The following is a 27,006-nucleotide window of genomic DNA, read 5'->3' on the forward strand; positions in this document are numbered from 1 at the left end:
GTTGCGAAGCTGAGGCATACGCTAGAAGGCTCCCCCAGGTGTGGTGGTTTAAACACCTGTCCCCAGGCTGGAGGGATGGCTTAGCAGTTAAGGCGCATGCCTGTGAAGCCTAAGGACCCAGTTTGATTCTCCAGGACCCATGTTAGCCAGATGTACAAGGTGACACATGTGTCTGGAGTTCATTTGCAGCGGCTGGAGGCCCTGGCACACCTACCTTGCCCCCCCTTTCTCTGTATCTGCCTCTTTCTCAATCTCTCTCAAATAAATTTTTTTTTAAAAAAAATACTTTTTTTTTTTGTTTGAGAGAGAGAAAGAGGCAGATAGGGGAAGAGAGAATGGGTGCACCAGGGCCTCCAGCCGTTGCAAACGAATGCGCCACCTTGTGCATCTGGCTTACATGGCTCCTAGGGAATTGAACCTGGGTCCTTTGGCTTCGCAGGCAAGCGCCTTAACCGCTAAGCCATCTCTAAGAAAAAGAAAGTGCACTAGGCAGTCAGAGCTGGTCTGAATGGAGTAAGAGCTCTGCTGACTGAGGGGACCCATGACTTCATCCTACAAGGCTCTGTTCCCTTTGCCTGCAAATAGAGACAGCAATTGTGAACGCAAATGAGATCATTACACATTATCTAAGAACTCATCCAATGTAGCTGCTATCACTTGAGTCCACAGCAAACAACAGTTTACTGTTTGCCCTGCTGTATCCCCTGGCTTCCTTGCCCCCCAATTACAGCTCCTGACAGAAACCCCAGGGGGGCTTCTCATACTTTTTGTTTTCAGCTTGCTGGGAAATTTCAAGAAGTTGATATAACTTCTCTGATTCTCTTTTCTCTCTCTCTCTCTCTTTTTTCTTGGGTGGGTAGGGGGGGAAATCATCTCATGAATCCCAAGCTGGCCGTGAACTCACTATGTAGGCAAGGATTTCCTTGAACTTTTGATCCTCCATCTCCAGGGTGCTGCGGTTATAGACAATTACCATCACGCCCAGTTTAGACTAGGCAAGAACTCTGCCATGGAGCCACGGTCCCAGCCTCACTTTCCTGATCCTTAGCTGCATGCATTCCATAAAGGGGTGGTGGGCGGGATGGGGTGGGGGGAGGGGTGATCATTCCTCTCAGATCCGCCTCTAGGGTGCTTGTAAGATCAAAAAGATAATGCCAGTGAAAGTGCTTTGAAACACACAGGAAATGGTATGTTTGGGGATTCTCCTCACTCACCCCCAGCCGGGAAGGCTGCTCTAGAAGGTGTGACTTGTGGCCTCCCCTCCAAGGACCGCAAAGGACAGTCGCAATTCCACAGGAAAAAGAGTCCACAGTTCTTTCAGATGGCAGAGCCTACAGATGGCAACTTTTGACTCCACAAATGACAACTTCTCGTTTCTGTTGATGTCTGACTCAGGTCTCTCCAGCTGTCTTTCCCGCTCCTCCCCTTGGCGATAAGTGCACAGTCACCGTTTGGATACCAGGTTCTTCATTTCCAAGAAAACCTCAGCCGATACTTGGTCCTACTCTGCGTGATTTCTGGGGCTCAGCCCCCCCCACGTGCCTCACCCGCTGGAGCGAGCAGTGATTTCTCCCCGCAACGGGGAGGGATCCGCTGCCCCACGCTCAGATGTTGCACGGCTGTCGAGCCGCTCCGCCTGCTTCCTCTCCAGCTCCGCGATTATCGCCCTGCAGACGCAGCAGTCTGTGGCTGGCAGTGGTCCAGGGAGGATGCTGAGAGGCTGGAAGGCATGCGGGTCCTCAGGCCCTGGTCCCGTGCCATTGACAAGTGGGCACCTGCTCGTGGGCGTGCCCCACCCCTCACCCTCTGCTTGCCACTTCCTCTGCTCTCTGAAACCGAGGCCTCGCGCCCTTCCTCTTGGGGCTCCATCCAAACTCTCAGCCCGGCAGCATATGTGCCCATTGGACGAGGGACGGCAGTGGATGGTGGCCCTGGATTGTCCCGGGACTCTCTTCTATAGCCACTGAGACCCAAACCTCGGGCATCTCCTATGTTCCAAACACCTGCCTCCCTCGGAGACCCCATCCTGAATCCGTCTCAGTGTCCGACTTGTCACCCCCTCTCTAACCAGCCCCTTCCACGGTGGCCCAGTCCAGCATCCCTGCCAGGCTCCTCCTTGGGGACTCAGGACCTGCCCTTCACCCAATCAATGACTCCACACAGATTCACTAATTAGTAGATACAGGGCAAGACCCTGCACACACACAGGTAGTGTAACAAACTATAAGCCAATGAGAAAGCAAGCAAGCATAGCATGGCCAAGAAATCCCAAAAGACCTGGGCCCCAAGGCCAACGTTGGCCAGGGCAAGCGGCAGATAGCTGTGATTTGAGGGAGACACGGGGGTCAGGAAAGTCCTGCCGCGCAGGAGCGCTCTGGAAGAGGATGAGGGCCTGGAGGTGAGTAGGTATGTCTGAGGGCAAAACGGTTATCGCCTGGCTGAGGCACAGGGAGACAGTGGGCAGAGTTTGTTGAGCCAGAGAAGATTTACAGCCCGATCTGGGAGCCAGGATTTTGTCCTGAGATAACCAGGCAGCCACTGAAGAGTTTTAACTAGGGACATGTTTAATCTCAGTTGCATTTTCAAAAATCATTTTATGGTTTAAAAAAGAAACATTTAATGGAAAAAAGAAAACACTCAGATTTTGTTTAGTTCTGGACATCCACGGAATATCTGCTAGATTGAAAATAGTTGTGGGAACAGTTATAGCCATACTGACAACATGCAGGCTTTTTCTTGTCATAATTCTCTGAATAGTACAGCAAAACAGCTGTTTGCATAGCGCAGAATTGCATTAGCTGCTGTAGGTGACCTTGAAGTGACTTAAACTTTATGGGAAAGCCAGGCATGGTGACTCACACCTGCAATCCCAGCACTCAGGAGTTGAGGAGGATTGTTATGAGTTGAAGGCCCATCAGAGCTATATAGCAAGACCCTGTCTGAAAAACAAAGAGGGAGGGCTGGAGAGATGGCTCAGCAGTTAAGACCTTGCCTGCAAAGCCTAGTGACCCGGGTTCAGTTCCTCAGTACCTACATAAAGCCAGATACACAGAGTGGCACATGCATCTGGAGTTCATTTGCAGCAGCTGGAAGCCCAGGAGTGCTCATTCTCTCTCTCTCTCTCTCTCTCTCTCTCTCTCTCTCTCTCTCTCTCTCTCTGTCTCTCTTCTATCTCTCTATGCTTGTAAATAATTTCTTTTTAAATAGGGCTAAAGAGGTGGCTTAGCCATTGAGGCGCTTGCTGGCAAAACCAAAGGACCCAGGTCCAATTCCCCAGGACCCACGTAAGCCAGATGCACAAAGTGGTGCATGCGTCTGGAGTTCGCTTGCAGCAGCTGAAGGCCCTGGTACACCCATCCTATATGCCTCTTTCTCTCTTTCAAGACCTCAAATAAATAAAATTAAAATTAAAATAAGAAGGAGGAAGGGAAGAGGAAAGACAGGGAAAGGAAAGGGAATATGTGTAGGCAATCTACAAATACTAGGCCATGTTGTATAAAGGGACTCAAAGAATCCACAGATTTCAGTATCAGTGGGAGTAGAGGGTTGATCCTCCTTGGATACCAAATGCTAAGTATAATCCTGCTACATGGAGCAAACATTTGCCTCTAAACGTGTTATGTGTGAGAGTTTGTGCAGATATATGTTTCTATGGTATTTTTACTGGCAGAGATTCCCTGAGTGGGCAGAGGTAAGAGTGCCATGTAGTAAGAAGGGCAGAAGGAAGCAAGCCAGGAGAGATTTTCTCAAAAAAAAAAAAAAAAAAAAAAAAGAATTACAGGCTAGACAGATGGCTTAGTAGCTAAGGCGCTTGCCTGCGAAACCAAAGGACCCATGTTCGACCCTCCAGATCCCACATAAACCAGACACACAAAGCGACACAAGCACACAAGGTCGCACATGCGCACAAGATGGTGCACACGTCTGGAGTTAGACTGCAGTGGCTGGAGGCCTCGGCATGCCAGTCCCCCGCCCCCTCTCTCACACACACACACACACACACACACAAGAATTTGGCTGGGGAGATGGTTCAGTGGGTAAGAGTACTTGCTGCAAGCTCAAGGGTCTGACAGGACCGGCTGGATGCAGCCACACATCTGTAACCCCAGTCCTGGGGGGGAGGAAACACCAGGGAACAGCTCGGGGAGGGAGGGAGAGAGAGAGAATGCATCTCAAAGAAATAAATACACAGATGGGTGACAGAAGAACACCGTATGCATGCTTGTGGCCTCTGCGTGCCGTGAATACGTCAGCACGTTTGTGTGCAAAAACCACACACACAAACCACACCATCCCACAGACATTATATATATACACAAAAAGGAAAAGGAAAAAAAAAAACTGACAACCAGGTAAAATACAATACCCTTCATGGGAGATCACTCACATGGAAATCTTTTTAGTCCTAACTCGCCCATCCAGCCTCTGCCTGGTAGCCCTGCCATAGTCCTTTGCCAAAGCCCCAGAAAGTCAAAAGAGACTAGGAAAAGTGAAGTCAGCCACCTCCCTGAGGTACAGAGAGGACAGATCGGCCGGGACAAGCTAGAACAGAAGCTGGTGTGGAGGCTGCCTCAGCGGGCCGAGGGTGCTGGGTCCCTCTGAAGTCAGCTCTTAGACCACACCAGCTGACCATGCGCATACTCCACAGACCTCCTGCCACCATGGCCCACCCCTCCACTCCTGTCCCCCTCTGGCAGCCGGGACAGTCACGTTTGTCCTGTCCCAGCTGTTGGCCACTGAGGGTGGGCAGTTCTGGGCGAGGTCCAGCCACTAACCCTTCCTGCTAGAGTCTGGCCCATCCCTGTGGGAGATGAGACTCATGAAGCCAGGTGTCTTCTCTCACATTCCTTCATGTCCCCTCCCTCAGGACACCTACAAAGTGGCTGATTTTGGACACGGCTCCACCATCGAAGAGGCGGAGGACCTTGGTCACGTCCCCTCAGGTGACAGCTTAGCCTCTGTGTCCAATGTTATACGGAGCCACTGAGAAGACCAGACCAGAGGACACAAGACTGATGCCCAGGGTAACCTGGAGTCTAGGGTCTGTGCCAGACAAGAGCAGCCCCTGGCAGGCGTCTGTATTCCCCAGGTGCCTACAGAGAGAAGGAAGACAGAGAATGGAGCATTTCCCAGAAGTTCACGGGCCGACTAGCTTGGTGGATGAAGCAGACAAGTGCAGGGAGAGGGTCAACACCCAAAAGCTGTCCTCTGCATGCACGCCATGGCACGCACATGTCCACACACACACACACACACACACACACACACACGTGAAAACAAAATGGTGGGTATAGTGGCTCACGCTTGTAATCCTGGTGCTGGGGCAATGGAAATAGGGAATCTGCAGAGATAGTTACAGCGAATCCTGGGGGTTTATTGGCTAGGTGTTCTCCCCAAATCAGACCAGTGAGCTCTAGGTTCAGTGAGAGGCCCTGTCTCAAAGAATAAGGAGGAGAGCACCTGAGGAAGACACCCAACAGGGATCTCTGGCCTCCACACGCAGGCACACACATATACACGCACACACATGTACACAGGCAAAGCAAGAAAGAGGAAGGATCTGGGTGTGGCAGTGCACACCTTTAATCCCAGCACTTGGGAGGCAGAGGTAAAAGGATCGCTGTGAGTTTAAGGCCACCCTGAGACTACATAGTGAATTCCAGGTTAGCCTGGGTTAGAGTGAGACCCTACCTTGAATCCCCCCCCCAAAAAAAAACCACAAAGAAAAAAAAATAAAAGAGAAAGTAGAGAAGGAGGGAGGGAGGGAGGGGGGGAGGAAAAGAAGAAGGGAGAAAGGGAGGAAGGAAGGAAGGAGTTGGAGAGATGACAGCAGTTAAGGCACTTGCCTATGAAGCCTAAGGACCCAGGTTCGATTCCCCAGTACCCACGTAAGCCAGATGCACAAAGTGGCACAAGCATCTGGAGTTCATTTGCAGTGGATGGAGGCCCTGGAGTGCCCATTCCCTATCTCTATCTGCCTCTTTTCCTCCCCTCTCTCTTTAAAATAAATAAATAATATTTTCAAAAATCTTTAAAGAGGGCTGGAGAGATGGCTTAGCGGTTAAGCGCTTGCCTGTGAAGCCTAAGGACCCCGGTTCGAGGCTCGGTTCCCCAGGTCCCACGTTAGCCAGATGCACAAGGGGGCGCACGCGTCTGGAGTTCGTTTGCAGTGGCTGGAGGCCCCGGAGCGCCCATTCTCTCTCTCTCTCTCTATCTGTCTCTTTGTCTCTGTCTCTCTCAAATAAATAAAGATAAAACAAAACAAAAAAATCTTTACAGAAAGGAAGAATGAGTGAGAGCCGGTTCTGGTGGCGCACGCCGGTAGGATATTGCTGAAGAGGCAGAGGCAGGAGGATCAGAAAGAATGAATGAGAGAGTAAGAGAAAAGCCCTCTCTGGTATGGTAGGTCCTAACTCCACATAGTCTAGACAGGTTTGATTTCTGATTCTGCCTTGCCACATGACATTGACACTCACTGGGTCTCTCGATCTTCCACGTCCCCGCCTGTAAAGTGGGGTGTTAACCGCACATTCTTCAACGGATTGTCATGGAGGGAGGGGCGCTTCAACACACGCAGCCAGCCCTGCTGGGCTGTGTCATCTTCATCACCACTGGTACCCACGGATCTCCAGGGGAAGCCTCGCTTCTCCCCGCTGCACCCCCCCCCCAACCACCAGCCACCTCCCTGAGCTGGCCAGACCCCTCACTGCCCCTCACCGTCTGCATCACGAAGCAGCCCACCAGGTTCTAGATGAAACTCAGGAGTAGGAGGCTGCCAGGTCAATCACAGAGGTTAACTACAGGACTCAACAACAGGGGGGCAGGAGCCGCCCCACTCATAAACAGCTGATTGAGAAAACAAGCATCATCTTGTAATGATGTCACTGACAGAAATACACCATGCCACTTAGCAGTTTAGACCTGGGTGGGGAGAGTCACCCAGGACATTGGATGTCCTCGGAGGAGCATCACCTCCCCCACCCCGCCTCTGCCACCCCACACCACTCTCTTCAGAAGCCCATCTCCTCATGCCCGGAAGCAGCACCCGCTGGGGTCCCTGAGAAGTCAATTAACAGTATCTGGCTAATTACAGCACAGCTCCTTAGCTCCAGCCACACACCCCCAACTTTCATGTGGCTCTGGGGATACCAAGCTCCTCTGATCCCTTGGAAAGCCATAGTCCCACCAGCTCTAGAGCAGAGAGAGGAGGGCTGGGCCACCCCGGGGGACAGAAGCGGTTCAAAGCCAGCCTGGCAGGCATGGAGGGTCCACTTGGGATCAGGAATAATTAGGGCATTCCAGACCATCAGAATCAATAACATAATTAACAAATATTGTGCAATTCCTCAGAATCTTGCTAAGAATTATGCTGTCTTTGATCATACAATGTTCCCTGACTGTTAATGACATGTAATGTTAATTACCAGGGAAAAAGGAACGACTGGGAGTGAAGACTTCCTTAGAGAATCATTAATACTCTTTGAGGAGTCACAGAACCTGTGAGCGGGGTCCCTCCAGCTGTGCCGATGTTAAGCCCACCCTGGTGGGGAAGAGGAAAGCCAGTCGCATGGGGCAGGGAGCTGGGGGGGGGCACGTAGTGGAGACATCCGTCCCCAGGTCTGCTCCGCCACCTGTCAGGAGGAGGTTCCTGTCCTTGTCTGGGTTTCTTTCTCTTTTTAAAAATATTTATTTATGCCGGGTGTGGTGGCGCACACCTTTAATCCCAGCACTTGGAAGGCAGAGGTAGGAGGATCACTGTGAGTTCAAGGTCACCCTGAGACTACGTAGTGAATTCCAGGTCAGCCTGAGCTAGAGCGAGACCCTACCTAGAAAAACCAAGAAAAAAAAAATTATTTACATGGAAAGACAGAGGGACAGAGAGAGAGAGAGAGAATGAGCACACCAGGGCCTCTCGCTGCTGCAAACAAACTCCAGACTCGTGCACCCCTCCGTGCATCTGGCTTTACGAGGGTACTAGGGTCCTGAACCCAGGCCAGTAGGCCTTGCAAATAAGCGCCTTTAACCACCAGGCCATCTCTCCAACCCACGGCCTGGGTCTCTTAACCTGTCGAGGCGGCTAATGCACTTACCAAACAACCTCCACACCTCCTTTCCAGGAGATGTCCCTGGTTTCTGAAACCATGGGAGAAACTGCAACCTCTGTTCAGGTGACAAGTTCTCAGTTTCCCTTCCTGTTCCCTCTGGTTCCCTATTTCCATAGCAAATACCTCTCTCTAGGGAGAACAGGGCAACTTCATGCCGTATGTAGTAGACAAGAGCTCCCCAGGGCTATGGGAGAGTCAAGTCCCGACTGGGAGAACCCCATGTTTTGCTTCTCTGGGGTCTTCCCAGTGGCGCAGAAGGAAGGTTCTGGAGAAGCAGGAAAACGGGGGGATAGCACCAGCTTGATCCCCAGCTCTGCTGCCCAAGCATTGAGGGGTGCAGTGGCCTGTCACAGGAGACAAGGAGTAGATGCCAGTAACACACACACATACCTACTGCAGCCTTGTCCCCGACTGCTTCATGGACCGGGGTTCCAGCGCAGCCACAACTCCACGGAGTCACCACTCTCCGGCTGCCAGTCTTGGGAGCAGGGTGAGAAGGGTGGGAAGAGGGTAGGAGGAATTGGATAAAGGAGCCAGTCTGCCACCCAGACCCTGAACACACCCTCTAGATCATTCAGCCCTTCGCTTGGCTGTCACCTCCCAGGGCCACCCTCAGGGCGGCGGAGGAGGAATAAACATATGTTTTTCTATGTCCTGGTTCCCCACGAGCATGGATAAGCCTGAGCTCTGGGGGACCCTCCCTGGGATCCCGTCTCCTCCAGTCCCTAACCCTCCTTCTCTCTGCGCCTTGTCTGTGTTTGGGCTCCATGGAGAGAACCACTAGCCACTGGGTGGGAGGAGAAGGGTAGAGGGGACATTCCCGTCACCGGGGCATCTACCACTGCTCTTGTTGGGGTCGTATGAATGCTCAATGCAGAGGGGGTACCCCATGCCGGATGGTGGTGAGGCCAGCCCAATGGGCAGTGGTGAACCAAAGCCAGGGACACAGGCTCCCAGGACCAGGCTGTGGTAAGCAAGGAGGTTGTCGTTGTCAAAGCAGCTGCCTCAGGCTGGAGAAATGGCTTAGCGGTTAAGCTCTTGCCTGTGAAGCCTAAGGACCCTGGTTCAAGGCTTGATTTCCCAGTACCCACATAAGCCAGATGCACAAGGTGGTGCATGCATCTGGAGTTCATCTGCAGTGGCTGGACGCCCTGATATGCCCATTTTCTCTCTCTGTCTCTCTCAAATAAATAAATAAAAATCAACAAATTAAAAAAAAAAAAAAGCAGCTGCCTCTCCCCACTGAATCCCTTGCTCAGCTCACACAGGGCCCTCCAGCAGCCCCGGCCCACCATGCCAGACCCTTGCCCAAAGTGCCACCTCCCATGCCATGTTCTCCAGTGTTCCTGTCCAAACCCCACCATGCTGTCCCCCGTGGAACCCACGCCACTCCAAGCTACCTCTTCACCCCCATTCCTTGCAGGTTAAGCCTTTGGCTCAAAGTGGGCACTCCCTAAATGCCCATTCACCCCCCAGCCTTTCACCGGCCGGATCTGGATTCTAAACCAGGCCCGGGTGACAGAAGCAGTAGCTCAGGGTGAGAGACACGCGGCTCCGGAGGACGGCCACCTCGGATGCTAGACTGCCCTTGGGCCTCCCCACAACCAGCTCCCGCTGGCCTGTAACTCTGGAGGCCGGCAAGGCCCCGGTTCTGGCAGCGGCAGCAGCACGTGGCTTCGTGTGAAACAGGGATCCAGCAGTGCCGGCGGGTGACAGGAGTAAAGTGATGGCAAAACCCTCGCTGCCTCCGACGACAGCATCGTAACTGTCAAAGCAATTTTCCACACGGGCGGTTTTGCACCTCGGCGATGGCTCGCTCCCTCCTCGCCCGCCCACGCGCCCCTTCCCATCCGCCTGCACCCCGGTCCCCCTTCCAGAGCCGTCTCTCCTGGGATCACCCAGCAGACGGGACACCCCCCCCCCCACCACACACACACACACCAGAGCTATGGGGCTGCCGAATGAATCAGCAAGGTGACTTCTTCAGAGAAAACTCCACCGGCTCCAAACCCGACCCAGCATGTCAACATCTGCGTTACAAGTAACCTGGGGACGTGCCAGTGATTCCGACGTCGCCCTGCTTCCCACACCCTGCCATCGCCGTGCATTTCCTTTTTGTTCATTCTCTTGGCATAAGAAGCTGGAGGGCTGGGTCCCACGGGGCTGCACCTCCAAAGTGAGTGTCAGAGGCCTGCCTGAGAAAGACGTTGCCACCTGGGGTGACAGTCTTTAAAGGCTGGGGAGGAAGGTTAGAGGCACTGCCAAGCGACCCCCTCGTTGTGTTGGAAGGTGGCCCCACACATCGGTGCGCTCGGTGTCTACTCAGTGGTGGTGGCAGTGGGCGGGAGGGGGAGGCAGGAGTCCCAGGAGGCCCTGGGCTGCCAAGGGGCCAGGTCAGTGTCAACCAATACAGAGTATTTCCCTAGCTTGACAATTGTCGTATATACTCAACCACATACTCACACCCGCCTTCCCTGGCTACTCCAGCGGGAAGTCCCTGCCATGGGTCTTTCCCCAGGGAGCCACTGAGCTCTGACAGCCAACAAGATTCCCTTCAGGGGAAACCCAGGGCCCAGTTACAATCAGAGTCAGGACTTGAGAGCTGGGATCTCATTCCGGTGATCCCAGCCCAACTCCTCGGTGGACGGGGGGGAGCAACCAGGGGCTGTTCAAGCTCATTCTATGGCTCACAGGCAAGGTGAAGGGGACCCTGGGTCTCACCTGCCTGCTCAGTGCCCAGTGCACTGGCTCTGTCACCAGAAAGAGCCCGTAGGTCTCAATCCATCACCGTATGCAGCCATCGGATGACAGGAAGGTACTCTGCCTACCTCTCCTGCAATAGAGCTGGGAGGCAGGAGGAAATGGGGAGCCCCCGTACTGTCTGTCCACATCTGCCCTGGGAAGGTTGGCAGACCCCGAGCCATCAAGAATGAGAGCTTGGAAGCCAGATGTGGTGGCGCACGCCTTTAATCCGAGCACTCGGGAGGCAGAGGTGGGAGGATCACTGTGAGTTCGAGGCCACCTTGAGACTACATAGTGAATTCCAGGTCAGCCTGAGCCAGAGTGAAACCCTACCTCGAAAAACCAAAAAAAGAAAGAAAGAAAGAAAGAAAGAGAGAGAGAGAGAGAGGGAGGGAGGGAGGGAGGGAGGGAGGGAGGGAGGGAGGGAGGGAGAGAGAGAGAGAGAGAGAGAGAGAGAGAGAGAAAGAAAGAAAAAGAAAGAAAGAAAGAAAGAAAGAAAGAAAGAAAGAAAGAAAGAAAGAAAAAAAGAAAAGAAAAGAGGGCCTGGGAAGGAAAAGCACCTGGCATCCAGAATATGACACGGACAGAGGTTAAGGACTCAAGGTCAGGGTCACCTCCTTAGTGGTTTCTTCCAGTGTTATGGCCTATATCATAGCTACTACACAGTCCTCTCTCAAATACAACTCAGGTGTTGTCCCTGAGCTTCAGACTTGGGTCTCTACCTTCCTCCCTAACTCCCCCACATGAACGTAGAACCGTTTAACACACCCCAAGCGCTCCTCAGTCGGCCTCCCCCATGTCAGCAACCGGGCAGAAGGAACTTGGTGGTCTCTGTTTCTTCCCTCTCCCTCACATTCCTCATCCACCTCTCAGCCAGCTCTCCGGGCCTGGCATCTCAACATGCCGCACACGGAGCCCTTCCTCGCATGCCGGTGCCCACCCGTGGTTCTTGATGCCGCCTGCTCTGGGGAGTCCCTGTTGCCACCCTTGCCCTGCCTCTGTGACTTGGCTGAAGAGGAGGACAGTGCCCCTGTCACCACAGTCCAGATCCCTCCGACAACGCTAAGCCCGCCCCGCCCCCCGTCCCTCCCCCACGAGGCTCCGGGAGCCATGACTCCCCAGGGGCTCCCCGCAAGACTCCCTGCCGCTGGGAGCATAGGGGACTCAGTGCACTGGCTCTGTCACCAGAAAGAGCCCGTAGGTCTCAATCCATCACCATATGCAGCCGTCGGATGACAGGGAGGTACTCTGCCTACCTCTCCTGCAATAGAGCCCTCAGCCTCCTGACTCTATCTGTACCAATGAAACCAACACTTTGTTCACAGATTTACAGAGGACCAAACAAGCCCTGAGGCGCGTGCGCATGCACACACACCCGGCCGTCGTCACACACAGTCAGTGGCGCATGGCTCACCTACAGCCACGTCTCCGTGAGCAAATACAGCCAGCCTCCCTCCTCTCTCCCAAGGGAGCCATCTGTCCACTCTCCAAGTTCCTGACTGCAACCCCATTAACGGTTTAATGAGAGGAAGAGATCTTCTCTGGCTCTATTGGCCAGAGTGAGTGAATAAGTAGGTGCAAGCACAGCACCCCACCCATGGTGTCTTTAAGAGCCCACCGTGCACACAAAGGACAGTCACTCGCTGGGCTGGCACGGGGGGAGGGGCTGCTCTGTACAAGACTTCCCATCAGGTGTTCTCTTTAGCACACCAGCCTGAACCTCCAGCAACCCGGGATCCAGAACCTCCTGCCACCTTTGTCTCCGTCCCCCTGTCCCCGCACTGCCGCGAAGACAGGACGTTGTTGGAGGCACTTAAGCGGGACTCCCAGCCCCCTGGCACCTGTCCTGCCTGTGCCTGACTGAGGGAGATAAATCTATTTATCATACACAGCCAAGTGACTAACAAAGGGTTTATATAGCTGTTCGTGACAAAGCCAACCGCCGGGCCAGCGGCGCTAATCAGTTCCCAGCCGAGCCCAGGAAATCTACAAGAGCGCAGCTCTGACCTCTGGGGCCCATTCCTAAAGGGAAGGTTAAAGTTTTACTGTAAAGTAGGTTTTTTTTTTTTTTTTTTTCCCCTTAACTTGAAATGAATGAAGGGTATGAGATCGTACATGCGCACTAACTTCCAAGGTGGAAATAAGAATGGGGGAAGTGGGATTCCTATTTTAAGTTTAAAAATAGCCACACCCGCCACGGCCTCTCTGCAAGGTTTCCTTCTCCTGGTAAAGGGTGCCAGCCTGCATGAGTGTCTTGCAGATGGGCTCAAAATGTGTGTGGCTGCAGAAAAATCCATTGCAGGAAAAGGTGTTAAGTGTTTAAGAAGTCACTTGTGGGGCCAGAGAGATGGATCAGCGAGCGGTCAAGACACTTGCCTGCAAAGCCCAATGACCTAGGTTTGATTCCCCAGGACCCACGTAAAGCCAGATGCACAAAGTGGCACATGCATCTGGAGTTCATTTGCACTGGCTAGAGGCCCTGGTGTACCCATTCTCCTTCTCTCTCTCTGTCTGTCTCTCTCTTTCTCTCCTCTCTGTCTCTGTCTGCAAATAAATAAATAAAATATTTACTTTTAAAAAGTCGCTTTCTGTGTGTGCGTGTGTGGGCACAGGTGTATGTGGGTGTATGTTACCATATGTGGGCACAGGTGTGTGTGCAGGAGCACTTTCACATGGATATGCACATGCCCTGTGTAAGGAGGCCAGAGGTTGACATCGGGTGTTTCCTTCAGTTGCTCTCCACCCTATTTTATATTTTATATATTTTATATCTCCCCAGCTCTGGGTCACTTTTAAGTCTTGTAGCGTCTTTATCACCCTGACCAGAAAACTTGCTGGGGACATCCCATGAGGACGCCCGTGGACATGCCTCTCTTCCTGTGCACTAAATGGTCAGAGGGCTTCACGTGGACCAAAAAAAAAAAAGCTTGGTGGAGAACGGGAGTCAACAACTTAGCAATTATCCTTTTCTAAAGGGCAGCCCCCTCCTTCCATCAGATGGAAACATCTAGACCCAGCCTCACCACAGAGCCTGTCAGGGGGAGGATGGCTGGAACAGTGCTCAGGTGACATGTTGAGGCAACAGCTGCTCTTGTTGGAAATGGGCAGCCCTCGGGCTACACGGCACGGGCAGGGCGCTGTAGCGATGGGAATCTGCAGGGACGGGAATCTGGGACACAGGGCTGTCCCAAGGTTCAGGGTCTTCTGAGGAGCCAGGCTTGGGAGGCGCAATGTCCTCCACCTGACCAGGGTCACAGGAGAAAAACCGTCAATCCTCACATTCTCCTTTCACTTTGGGGTAGTGGTCTCCACTGCACGCACATGAACCCACGTCTTCAACTGGGCGACACAAGTCTTCCCAGACTCTCTTGAACTTTCTCTGCGTCCTCTGTGGGTAGTTTCTGAGTTCTGCGTCTGCAGACAAACCTGGATTGCAGCCTGTCTGAAAACCCTTGACCTTCAAGGGCAATACTTGAAAACCATATTGACATCTATCCCTGAATGAGGTGCCAATTTGTGCTGAGAGCTACTCTCCCACTTGCCCGGGCATGGCCCTGGCAGTAATGATGCCCTCAGGAGGTGAAGCGATTGCCCCTGAGGTCACCCAAGGTCACCTGAGTCTCTCACCGTTCTAAACAAGCAACGTGAGGTCGAGGGCGGCATGGCTTTGCGCCAAGTCCACAGAAGCTGCCCTCAGGCTGGGGGGCCAGAGGCCCCATTCTCCTGTCACGATGATGGGCCTTCATGGACACATGCACGGGCATGGAGCTCAGCCTGGGTCGAGGCCTACCAGTGAATCAGGAAGCTCACCCCTTACCAGAGTTCTGTCTTCCACATGGTGGCTGATGTCAGCGGTGCCCACTGTGCCCCTCCTGAAACACGTTCCTGCCTTCCCCACCTATTCACAAGCCGCAGAGCTCAGGGAGAAACCACATCCCCAAGAGGAAAAGGCCTACTCCAGACCTGAGGGTCACCACCCTGACCTGGCCCAGGGCGGCAGTCACTCCAGACACTGTCTACACATGCCAACAACGGTACCCTAAGGCCCTGGCCACTCCGTGACCTGGAGATGCACAGGAGCATAGGACGAGTAAGCCTTAGGCATGAACACACATGTCAAAGGGTCCACAGTGGCACACACTGCAGATTGTGAAACCAACCTCAGGATATCATTTTGGGTGGTGGAATGTTCTGGGGACCTTCTGGGAAACAGTATGCTGAAGGGATGGCGGGAAGGGCTACCAGGGGCTCTGAAGGTTAGTGGACAGTGGCTGCTTCAGCCATGGGAAAGGGTGCCGTGACCCTGAACCCAACGCTGGCGCACCGTGGACAAGGTCTGTCAGACAGACTATGCAAAACAGCCCAGAGACCTTCGGAGAGACACTGCCATCTGCAGTGACACAGCCACCTCCCCTCTAACCACCTTCCTCTGTGCCAGTGGTACCCCAACTTGATCATATGACAGGCAGAGATACCTACACCTCAGAGACTGCACCCAGTCCAAAGAATGAGTCAAAACGGTGACCCTGTACCCTGCGGTTGGATCGATGTGAGGTGGGCACATCACTCTAGCAAATGGAGAAGTTGGCAAGGAAGGGCTTCTATCCTCAATAAAAGGACAAGCGGGAGGAAACCCTACCCTTCTCACCACTTCCTGTCTGGAACAAGGGCATGACACCAGAGGCCACAGCAGCCACCTTGGAACCACGAGGCAACAAAACCCAAGGGCTGGTCGTGCAGCTCAGTGGTATAGAGTGCTTTCCTAGAAACAAGGAAATATGCAAAGGATGGTAGCGTCAAAGAAGAGAAAAGGCTCAGGACTTCAATGACACTAAGAAACCACCCAGCGTCGCACACCCCACCTCTAGAGATCTTACTAATGAGAAGCGAGAAGCCCTATTCGTTTAAAATAGTTGGTGGAGGGACAAGAAGAGATGGTTCAGCAGTTAAGGTGCTTGCATGGGAAGCCTAATGCCCTGGGTTTGATTCTCCAGTACCCAACCAGATGCACAAAGAGGCACATGCATCTGAAGCCCATTTGCAGTGGCTAGAGGCCCTGTCTTGCCCATTCTTTCTTTCTCTCTTTGCCTATTTCTTTCTGTCTCAATTCAATAAATAAATAAGTAAGTAAGTAAGTAAATAAAACAGTTGGTGGAATATGTCCCTTGACTTACAGGTAACATTCACGTGGGTATGACAGAAATGTAATTTCTTTCTTTCTTTTTTGTTTTTGTTTTTGTTTTTCAGAGGTTGGGTCTTGCTCTAACCCAGGCTGACCTGGAATTCACTATGGAGTCTCAGGGTGGTCTCTAACTCACAGCGATCCTCCTTCCTCTGCCTCCCAAGTGTTGGGATTAAAGGCACGTGCCACCATGCCCAGCCAGAAATATATAATTTCTAACAGGATTGATTCACTTACCAGATGTTTATTCAGTGTCTACTAGGGAGCAAGAACACACACACACACACACACACACACACACACACACGTGCCCTAGAGGCCCTTCATTCTAGTAGGGAGGAGGAGATGATTTAGGAAACACATAGGTAGGGCCAGGATGCAGCACAGTATACCATGTTTGGCTGACAGGCACACGGAGTCCTGGGTTCAGTCCCCATCACTGCATAAGTCAGGCATGAGGTGGCCTATTTGTAATCCCAGCACTCTGGAGGGGGAGGAAGGAAGATCAGGGAGTCCAAGGTCTATCCTCTGAGTTCTAGATGCTGGAGCGAAGGGAACCGACCCAGCTGCGTGATATCCAGACTCGATGTCACCTGTGCTGGAGCGGAGACTCGACGGGGAGGGAGAGGGTCCCTGCCACCCATGCCTGGCTCTTTAACAGAGCTGCTGTAAGACACTGGGCGAGGTACATCTGACTTGCTTGCTGAGATGACCACTAAATGAGTGGGGATCGGGAGTTAGCAGAGAAGTTAGACAAAACTACTGCTTCATCGTTGGGCTCCTTCTCTTTGGCTCTATGGAAGGGTTTGTGGGGCTGGGAGAGGTGGCTTAGCAGTTAAGGCACCTGCCTGTGAAGCCAAAGGACCTAGGTTTGATTCCCCAGGACCCACGTAAGCCAGACACACAAGGTGACACATGTGTCTGGAGTCACTATGCAGCAGGCACTCTTCTGTAGGGAACTTCTTTTTGTTTGTTTAGAGGTGTTTTGTTTTTTTTTTTCCCCTCAAAAATATTTAGACCCGGGCTGGAGAGATTGCTTAGTGGTTAAGGCATTTGCCTGCAAAGCCAAAGGACCCCAGTTTGATTGCCCTGGCCCCACATAAACCAAATGCACAAGGGGGTACACACATCTGGAGTTCATTTACAGTGACTGGAGGCCCTGGCGTGCCCATTCTCTCTCTCCCTCTTCCTGCCTCTCTCTCTCAAATAATTAAATAAATAATTTAAAAAATTTAGACCCTACATTCTTTTTATTTTTTTATTTTTAAAATTTTAAAATATTTATTTATTTATTTGAGAGAGACAGAGAGAAAGAAGCAGAGACAGAGACACAGAAAGAGAAAGAGAGAGAGAGGCATATAGAGAATGGGCACTCCAGGGCCTCCAGCCACTGCGAATGAACTCCAGACACATATGTCACCTTGTGCATCTGGCTTACATAGGTCTGGGGGAATCGAACCTAGGTCCTTTGACTTTGCAGGCAAACACCTTAACTGCTAAGCTATTTCTCCAGCCCTATTTTTAAATTTACATATGTATATATTTATACATATGATATAAATAATGTACATATATGACAGCAGATTATCAGGTTACACTCTTTTATCCCCTCACCCCTGGTCCCATTTCCCTGGGGCCCTCCTCAGTGGGGTTATGGGATTCACGATGGGGTCATGAAGGCCTCAGTCAGTCCCTATGGGGTAGTAGAAGGGCCATGCCTCAGTGTATTCCTATCCACCCACTCTGAGACACTTACAATCTTTCCGCCCCCTCTTTGGCAATGTTCCCCAAGTCACGGCAGACCCGTTGGCATGTTCCAAATTGGAACTTCTTTTTAAAAAATGATTTTATTTATTTGAGAGGTAAAAGGAGGGACCAACAGGCATGCCAGGGCCTCTTGCCACTGAAAACACTCTCCAGACACACGCACCACTTTATGCATCTGGCTTTACGTGGGTACTGGGCAGTTGAACCCAGGCCAGCAGGCTTTGTCAGCAAGTGCCTTTGACCACTGAGCCATCTCCCCAGCCGCTACCTGGAACTTCTGACTTGGCCAGATCTGGTTTCCTATCCCGAGCTGGTCTCCTCCGCTCTCAGCTGCCTGGGAGCAAGCAGTGGCCCTTGCGAGGGACCTGCCAAGAACTCCGGGTGATTGTCTTGATGGAGGACCGCCCCATCCCAAGATTTAGAGCCTCCCTCCTCAGTTATGGGTGGGCAGATTCTCTACCGAGGAAGTCTCGAGGCGGAGGGGCAGGCATCCATCAGCTGCTGCCTGACCACAGGAACTAACGGGACCTGACGGCCTGTGCTGATCTATAAATTCTACCCACTGCACTGGAAGAGAATGTGTGGGACATTGGAGAAGAAATCATGCCACGCTGTGAATCCCAGGGTGGCGTTTGGGGAGGTGGCTCAATGGTTAAAGGTGCTTGCTTGCAGAGCCTGCCTGCCCATTTTAATTCCCTAGCCACCCATGAGAAGCTTGAAGCAGAGACTGGCGCAAGTGTCTAACACTCATTTGCAATGGCAAGAGAGCCTGGCATGCCCTTACACACGTACACACATGTACAAATTAATCAGTTAAATTTAAAAATTCAGTCCACGATGTCCGCAGGGGTAAGGAGAGCAAGGAGGAGCCAGATAGAAACGTGGACTCACTAGACTGAAGAAATAGCTTAGTGGTTAAGGCATCTGCCTGCAAAGTCTAAAGATCTTTCCATTCCCCAGGACCCATGTAAAGCCAGATGCACAAAGTGGCGCATGCATCTGGAGTTTGTTTGCAGCAGCTGGAGGCCCTGGCGTGTCCATTCTCTCTGTTATTCTCTCTTTTCTTTATCTCTTTCTACTTGCAAATAAATGAATAAAAATTAAAAAAAAAAAAAGAACTCGCTGGGCGTGGTGGCGCACACCTTTAATCCCAGCACTCGGGGGGCAGAGGTAGGAGGATCGCTGTGAGTTCCAGGCCACCCTGAGACTACACAGTGAATTCCAGGTCAGCCTGGGCCAGAGTGAGACCCTATCTCAAAAAGCCAAAAAAAAAAAAAAAAAAACTCACCCCTACCCAAACCCCAAATCCCCTTCCTCCTCCCATCCCTAAGCATGTGGTGCTGAGTGAGCGATGCCAAGGACTGTCCTCTTCAGACAGAGGTCCACACTGGACTGAGCAAAACCAAAACAAAGGTGTGGCCATCGTACCTACTCCTGGACTGGGCTGGGCATAGATCCATTTCTCTGTCTTCTTTTATATTTTTATTTATTCATTTGTATACAGAGAAAGACAGAGAGAACACAAACAGACAAACAGAGTATGGGTGTGCCAGGGCCTCCAGCCGCTGCAAACAAACTCTAAACGCATGCATCACCTTGTGCATCTGGCTTTCTATGGGTACCGGGGAACTGAATCCCAGTCGTTAGGCTTTGCAGGCAAGCGCCTTAACTGCTGAGCCATCTCTCCAGCCCCATTCCTCTGTCTTCTGTTGCAGTGCCAGGAAGGTCTGATGGGAGGCAGGTGATAGAGACAGACAGAGGACAGCTGGGTCACCCTGGATTCACAGAGGTCACGGCACACAGCTCTGGGGACACCTTTCCCCGTGTCCCCGGATGCGATCTCAGCTGTGCATAAAGGCTCTGCTGGATATAAACCAGAGGTCCTGAGAGCAGCGTAGTGAAGAAAACATGACGTCAAGAGCCTCGCACGAGCTCCCCCTAGGTCTGCCCATGGCCCAGATCTTCATCTCCAACATGCTGCTCTTGACCCTGGCCACACCCATCCTGGCATCCCGACCTGTGACATGCCACCGGTACCTAGGCAGTCTCAATACATATGTAAGTGAGTAACGTTGTAGCCACTGATCCCTATAGGACAAAAACCACTCCTTGGGCTGGAGAGATGACTTAGCGGTTAAGGTGCTTGCCTGAGAAGCCAAAGGACCCAGGTTCAATTCCCCAGAACCCACGTAAGCCAGATGTGCAAGGTGACACATGAGTCTGGAGTTCGTTTGCAATGGCTGAAGACCCTGGCGTGCCCATTCTCTCTCTCAAGTGAATAGAAGAAATGAATAAAATTTTAAAAGTAAACAATCCTCACATGTGGCCTTTCAGCTCCCACCATCCCATCCTCATGCCCTGACAGTGAACTTAGCAAGGTCCTTGTCACCGCAACCGATGCGCCGTGCCGCATGCTCAGCACAGTGTACGGCGGTCACCCGTCGCCGCCCATCGCAGGCATTCCATGAGAATATTCTCTTAGGAGTTAAAACTCCAGCTACTCATCATGATTTCAAGAAGGAGAAGCCACACAGATGAGCTGCTTACTGTCCCTCTCCAGCCTCAGTCTCCCCCTCTGCTTGAGGATCCCCCAGGCCCAGATGTCCAGCCTGCAGAGGCCTGACGGGGACCAGCTCCTCTGAGCGGGTGAGGAAGGACAAGTCTGGCACTGAGGCGGAAAGCAGAGTCAATCTCTCCCCTTCTCTGAAATATCATTTCTCACCATTTGGAATGAAACCCATTATTCCCAATTAACCTGCCGTGAACCCACCGTTCTCGCCGGCTTGCCTGTAATTATTCAACCTTAGTAACAGCTAACGTAAATTCTGGCCGCCTCGGCCAACGCCGACATCTCCCTCGGGGAGACTTTCAAAGATGCCACGTCCTTGGTTCCTTATCAAAAGCTCTCCTGCCCCATTGGGTTTTCCTCTACTTTTCATAGCAGTTCCTCCTGGAGGAGAAGGCATCCCCAAGCAGAGCAATCCCATCCTTGAGTCGCTGGGCAGGACGCCACCCGCGATGCCCTGGGCCTTCCCTCCGCAAGGGGGGCAGGATCAAGGTCACAGCAGCAGGCCGTACGCAATCAGTTTGTCCTCACCGCTCCCCTTACCTCACCGTCCCGGGAGCTGGGATCCAAATCCCACTGAATGCATAAATCTCTGGCACGATTTATTTGGGACTGTCAGATGTAATGTACTAAGAGATCATCTGCCAAAAATAAAAAAAAATTAGAGAGAAATTGAACTTGTCCCTTAAAATTAAGTATGGCTCCTTTCTTTCATCTTTCTACCTAAAAGACTGCATCAAAGACATGGTAGCTTGTCTCCTGTGATCACAATAACAGTTGCAATGAGGTCTGGGTCAAGAACTAGGGCGGGGGACAAAGAGAGATGGAGGGGAAGAAACACCAAGAGAAGGGTTGAGTTGAGACCACAAGGGTCTTCCTGTCCTGCCTGAGAGGGGCCGGTGTGGCACACGTGGCATTCTGTAGGAGACTGGCTAAGTTGGCAGTGAGTGGGCTAGAAGTGTGTACAAGACCCTAGGGATGGCTCTCTTCCGGCCGTTTCCTTCTCCTGTGAGAACAGAGTCCGTAGAGAAAGCCTCCCAGGTAAAACAGAATCAGCTCTGGAGGTGGAGAGGTGGCTTAGCAGTTAAGGCGCTTGCCTGCAAAGCCAAAAGACCCAGGTTCTACCCCCCATGAGCCATGTAAGCCAGATGCACAAGGTGGCCCATGCATCCGGAGTTGGTTTGCAGTGGCTGGAGGCCCTGATGTGCTGGCTCCACCCGTGTCTTGAGGCTCTCGCTTCTGGGACATGGTCTGTGTACCTGAGATGCTGAGCTGAGGCAGAAAAATGAGAAAGCCCCCTTAGCCAGGCGTGGTGGCACACACCTTGAATCCCGGCACTCGGAAGGCAGAGGTAGAAGGATCTCTTGTGCGTTCGAGGCCACCCTGATACTACATAGTGAATTCCAGATCAGCCTGAGCTAGAGCGAGACCCTACCTCGAAAAAAAAAAAAGAAAGGAAAGGAAAAGAAAAGAAAACAAAAAGCCCCTTGTCAAGTGCATGATGGGACTCTGAGGTCAGGTGGAGGCTATAGGACCCTTACCTGAATTGGAGCTAGGGAACAAGAAGCAGGGATCCTTGGAGAAGAATGTGGAGAGAGGGCTGGAGAGATGGCTTAGCAGTTAAGGTGTTTGCCTGCAAATCCAAAGGATGTCAGTTCGATTCTCCAGGACCCACGTTAGCCAGATGCACAAGGGGACGCACGTGTCTGGAGTTTGTTTGCAGCCGCTGGAGGCCCTGGGGTGCCCATTCTCTCTCTCCCTCTCTCTGCCTCTTTCTCTCTCTTTCTCAAATAAATAAATAAATAAAAACAAAGTATTTTTAAAAACGAATGTGGAGAGAAGGATAAGGACAGAGATGGACTCTGGGGTACCCCACCCTGTCCTGGTCTCCAGATACCATTTATACCTTGTGTCTTTTCCTAACGTGGGAAGACCACTACGTGGAAAGACCACATGGACTTTGTCCACTGCTCCCCAAGCCCAGCCCGAGGGAGCCCACCGTTCTTTCTCAGAGGAGCAGCCTAGCCCCGAGGAGTAACCCTCACTTCAACCCCCATCAATAGCTTCTTTCACAAGGTCATCATTACCCACTAATTGTCCAAAATTTCATTCCCTCATCCTTCTTGGTTAAGGATTGATTTAAGGAATGAGTTCAATATCCCCACCATCTCCCAGCCCTTATTAATTCCCAATGCCTCCAGCTCCCCGCATGCAGCCCCGCTCCCCTCCCCCGCCGCGCCCCGCGCTGATTGGCAAAGGCCTGGCTTTTCGGGGCCGGCAGGATGGGAGGCCTAATGTGCACTAATCTATCATGACTTCACGCGGCTGGCAGAGTGACAGATGGTGGCAGCTGACGGCGCAGTGAGGGAGGCGGCCCTCCGCCTCCTCCAGGGCCAGTGAGAGTCGGAGGAAGTGTGTGCCGCACAGTTGGAGAATGACCGCCGCCTCGAACTAAGCAAACCGGGAAGGCGCTGTGTTTCAAGAGGCCCAGGATGTCACCAGGAATCGGTGGATGGACACCCACCTGCTCCGGCTTTGCTTCCCCGAGCTCTATGGCCACCTGGTCCATAGCTTTTTTGGGCAAGATGTCCAGCCTGTTCTATGGAGACAGTGAGGCTGGGTGTGTACAGCCCTGGCTCCTCTGTGTAAGGCCACTATGGGCTGGCTACATCGTTGTCTCCCCTAATGTCCTACCTCTCGCCCCGTTTGGTTCTAGGACTGGAAAGAGCCCCTCTGTCACTCATCCCCAGTCACCCACTCCTCATCCTTCCCCGACACGCCTCTGCAAACAGAGCCTTTACTCAATTCTCTCAAATTACCATCTGTCTTCTACCGAGCCCTGTCCCAAACCTGATCACATGTCTCACTGGACTGATGAGGAAACTGAGGCTCAAAGAGGGCCAGGACTTGCCCAGATCCCACAATGAGTTTGTTGCAGGACTGGCTCCAGAACTTAAGTTTCCTGACCCCTCCCTTTCCGTCCCTGCTGAATCACCAACAGGCCTCTTCTTTTTAAAATACATGTAGAGGGGGCTGGAGAGATGGCTTAGCGGTTAAGGCATTTGCCTGCAAAGCCAAAGGACCATGGTTCAATTCCCCAGGACCTAGAGTGCCCATTCTCTCTCTCCCTCTCTCTTCCTCTTTCTCTGTCTCACAAATAAATAAATAAAAATAAAACTTTTTTAAAAAGTAAGTACAATGATTGAGATGGGGAAGTAATATGATGAAGAATGGAATTTCAAAGGGGAAAGTGCAGGGGGGAGGTATTACCATGGGATATTTTTTATAATTATGGAAAATGTTAATAAAAATTGTGAAAATAAAAATAAATAAATAAATAAAAATAAACAGAAAAAAATACATGTATGGGCTGAAGAGTTTGCTCAGTGTTAAGGCACTGCTTGCAAAGCCTAAGGACTCATGTTTGACTTTCCAGATCCCACATAAGCCAGACACACATGTGCTACCTTGTGTGTGTGTGGCTTACGTGGGTCCTGGGGAGCTGAACCTACTAAGCCATCTCTCCAGTCCTAAAAATATTACTTATTTGCATGGGTGGGGCAACATGTGGAGGTGTGTGGAGGTCAGAGGACAACGTCAAGGTGTCTGGGCTCCACCTTCTTGGAGTCTGCGTCTCTTGCCTCTGCAAATGAACTACCGGACTGCCAGCAACTATCAGACTAGCTGACCCAGGAACCTCGGATTCTCCTGGTGCTGTCTCCCATCGTTGTAGGGGTCCCCAGCTTTGCATGCAGCTTTATGTGGGTGCTGGGGAATTGAACCCAGCATGGCAGGCTTTGCAAGCAAGTGCCTTCAACATCTAAACCATCTGCCCAGTCCCATCACCTTCTTTTTGAGACAAAGTCTCTCACTAAACCTACAGCTCACGGATTTGCCAAGACTAGCTAGCCAGCAAGCCCTTAAGGATCTACCTATCTCTGTCTTCCTCTGCACTAGGATTACAGACACATATCAGCATGCCTGGAATTTTCTGTGAGTGCTGGGGGGGAGGGGGAGCCCAAACTCAGGCCCACCTGCTTGCAAAGGAAGTGCCTTACCCCAGAGCCACCTTCCGGCCCCTGTGGGCTAGTCTCAGGACTTCATTCTGGCCTGGTTTCTATGATTCCACAGACAGACACTTGGCCCAGGTCCAGGAATCATCAGCCTTTTTCCAGAGCCACTTTGCCAGGAAGCGGGTTATTGCTTGACATGACTCCTCAAAGGAAAGCAGGAGCTCAGGAGGCAGAAAGGGGCTGTGAGAAGAGCGAGGTCAGCTAGCTCTGTTCCAGATCTATGGGCCCAGCCCCACTGCTCCTCCTTCTGAGAGCTGAACATAGCAGGGCCCCCCCGAGTCTAAGAAAAGGAAGCTCTACACGGTAAACTGAGACCTGGTGGGTGGACCCGGCAGCTGCGGGTCAGCAGACCTGGACTTTAGCTCCACCTACCACTGAGGTCTCCTCCTCTTGGTCTCCGCTGGAAAATGAGGGCTCGGGTCATGGGCGCACTAATGCCACACTTCCCCAATGTAGCCACAGGTGTTTAAACCTAAACAGATCCCAATAACGTAGTTTAAATCTCAGCTTCTAAGTCATCAACAGCTGCACCCCAGGGGTTCAGCACCCTCCCAGGACTGGCAGCAGCTGCTCTGGATGGTGCAGACAGGGCCTTGGCATCGGCAGATAGCCCTTCGAGACCTTCCAAAAGTGCTTCTCCTGGCTCTCCCCTACCACTGCCCTGCTGCCATGGGCCCGTTTTCTCCAGGGCTGAGCTCCGGAGAAGCCTCAAGTGAATATGGACTGGGTTTTCCCATCTGCCAAAGAGATGGTCCTGGATCTTTAGTCTTCCCCAGGAAGGACGTAGTGGGGGCTCACTTTTCGTCTAGGCCTGGGAGAAGGGCATTCCCTCAAGTAATGAAGATATTCACTGAACATCCCAGGCCAGGCATCCTTCCCTCCCCAACTGATCAGATGACCTGGCGGGGGGGTGTGCTGGAGAGATGGCTTAATGATTAAGATGCTTGCCTACAAAGTCTAAGGACCCAGGTTCGATTCCCTAGTACCCACGTAAGCCAGATGCACAGGGTGAAGCCATTTGCAGTGGCTGGAGGCCCTGGTGCACCCATTTTCTCTCTCTCTCTCTCTCTCTCAAAACTAAATGAATGAATAAAAAAATAGGGTCCTATGATTAGGCAGAAAGTAGCTAAGGAGATGGCTCAGTGGAGAAAGTACTCGGTGTGCAAGTGTGAGGGCCCACGTTCAGATCTCCAGTACCCATGAAGATGCCAAGTGGGCACAGCAGCTTCCTAGTGCTAAGGAAGTGAAAGCAGAGTATTCCCTAGGGCAAGCTGGCTAACCAGACTAGACACATTGGTGCATTTGGGCTTCAATAAACAAGGTGGGACATGATAGAAGTCGCCCAACATCAGCCTCCAGCACATGTGCCCACATACATGTGCCCATATCGCACATACACATGCCAGAGAGAGAGAGAAAGAGAACAGGCTGCAGGCCCAGGCTTGGGGAGTCTTGGCTGACATGACCAAGAAGCTCAGACAGGAGGTCAGGGACCTCATATTCTCCAACAGTGTTCCAACCTACAGCTGGCAGACAACCCCAAGGAGTTAAAAGCCAAGAGAAGGATTTCTGCGCCACCTACCATAGCAGACTGTCAAGGATGGGGCAGGCCATGGGGACCAGGCAGCTAAATGGGGGTGATTCAGTACTTACAGGAGGCTTTTAGAAGTAGAAAACATATACCAGATGTCACGCCTGTAATGTATAGACAATAATTATTTTGCACCGAATTTTTTTGTGTGTGTTTAATTCTGTGGTGACTAGCTTCTCTTACACCACATACACACGGCCACCCTCCTTTGCCTGGCTTCGTGAGCGCAGTAATCTCTCTCCACTCATGTCATATATTCAATAATTCCTCTCCAAGCCTTCCAGGGGGTAAAGTGAGAGGAATGTCACATTTTAAAATTAGTAACACCTGCATTTTTTGGTAGGGTTCCCCCCCCCCCATTTTACTTCCACTGAAGCCCTGCATATATCAGCAACTCCAACAAGCAACCTGGGGTGCCTTGGTCAGAGAAGGGTGCACAGGGCAATGGTCCAGTCCCATCCAGATCAATGAAGGTGGCAGCATGCTCTTGCTGTCAATGTCCCTGTCAGGAGCTCCACCGTGGGCTATTTAGGCCCCTGACTTTACTCTCCAGGCCTGAATCTCCCTGGTGGGCCCTTGGCTCTCCCTCTGAATGTGAAGGAGTGTCATGCAGTCAGGAAAGCAGGTTCAAGACCTGGCTGCTAGGAGCAGTACTGGAACGTGACGATTTAGGGGCGCTTTCCCTCTCACATGGGCCCTGCTTGTGCGTGGATCCAGGACTGTTGAATTGGTCAGCCACCAGTGAGGCTGGCTCACCTCCCCCGAGTCCTGAGTTCTGGCCCAAGATCGACCGAGTCAGCATCGAGAGAGAGAGAGAGAGAGAGAAAACACAGGACACTGAGAACCAGTGACTCTAGGGAAGGCAGTTCATTAAAATGCTTCAAGGGATCCAAACCTTGAAAATGTTTTCCTTTCTCTCTCTCTCTCTCTCTCTCTCTCTCTCTCTCTCTCTCTCTCTTCTTTTTAGACAGAGAGGAACT

The 27,006-nt window shown here is 52.0% G+C and overlaps 1 protein-coding gene and 1 pseudogene across 6 annotated transcripts in view; one reads left to right on the forward strand and one right to left on the reverse strand.

Annotated features, from left to right (window-relative positions):
• Megf11 (multiple EGF like domains 11) overlaps positions 1-27,006 on the reverse strand; it is a 413,620-nt gene that overhangs the window by 300,254 nt on the left and 86,360 nt on the right. The gene's annotated exons all lie outside the window — the stretch shown is intronic.
• Positions 19,705-27,006, forward strand: part of LOC101606882 — a 48,242-nt pseudogene continuing 40,940 nt past the window's right edge.

Source organism: Jaculus jaculus, chromosome 10 (assembly GCF_020740685.1).
Source record: "Jaculus jaculus isolate mJacJac1 chromosome 10, mJacJac1.mat.Y.cur, whole genome shotgun sequence".
Taxonomy (NCBI): domain Eukaryota; kingdom Metazoa; phylum Chordata; class Mammalia; order Rodentia; family Dipodidae; genus Jaculus; species Jaculus jaculus.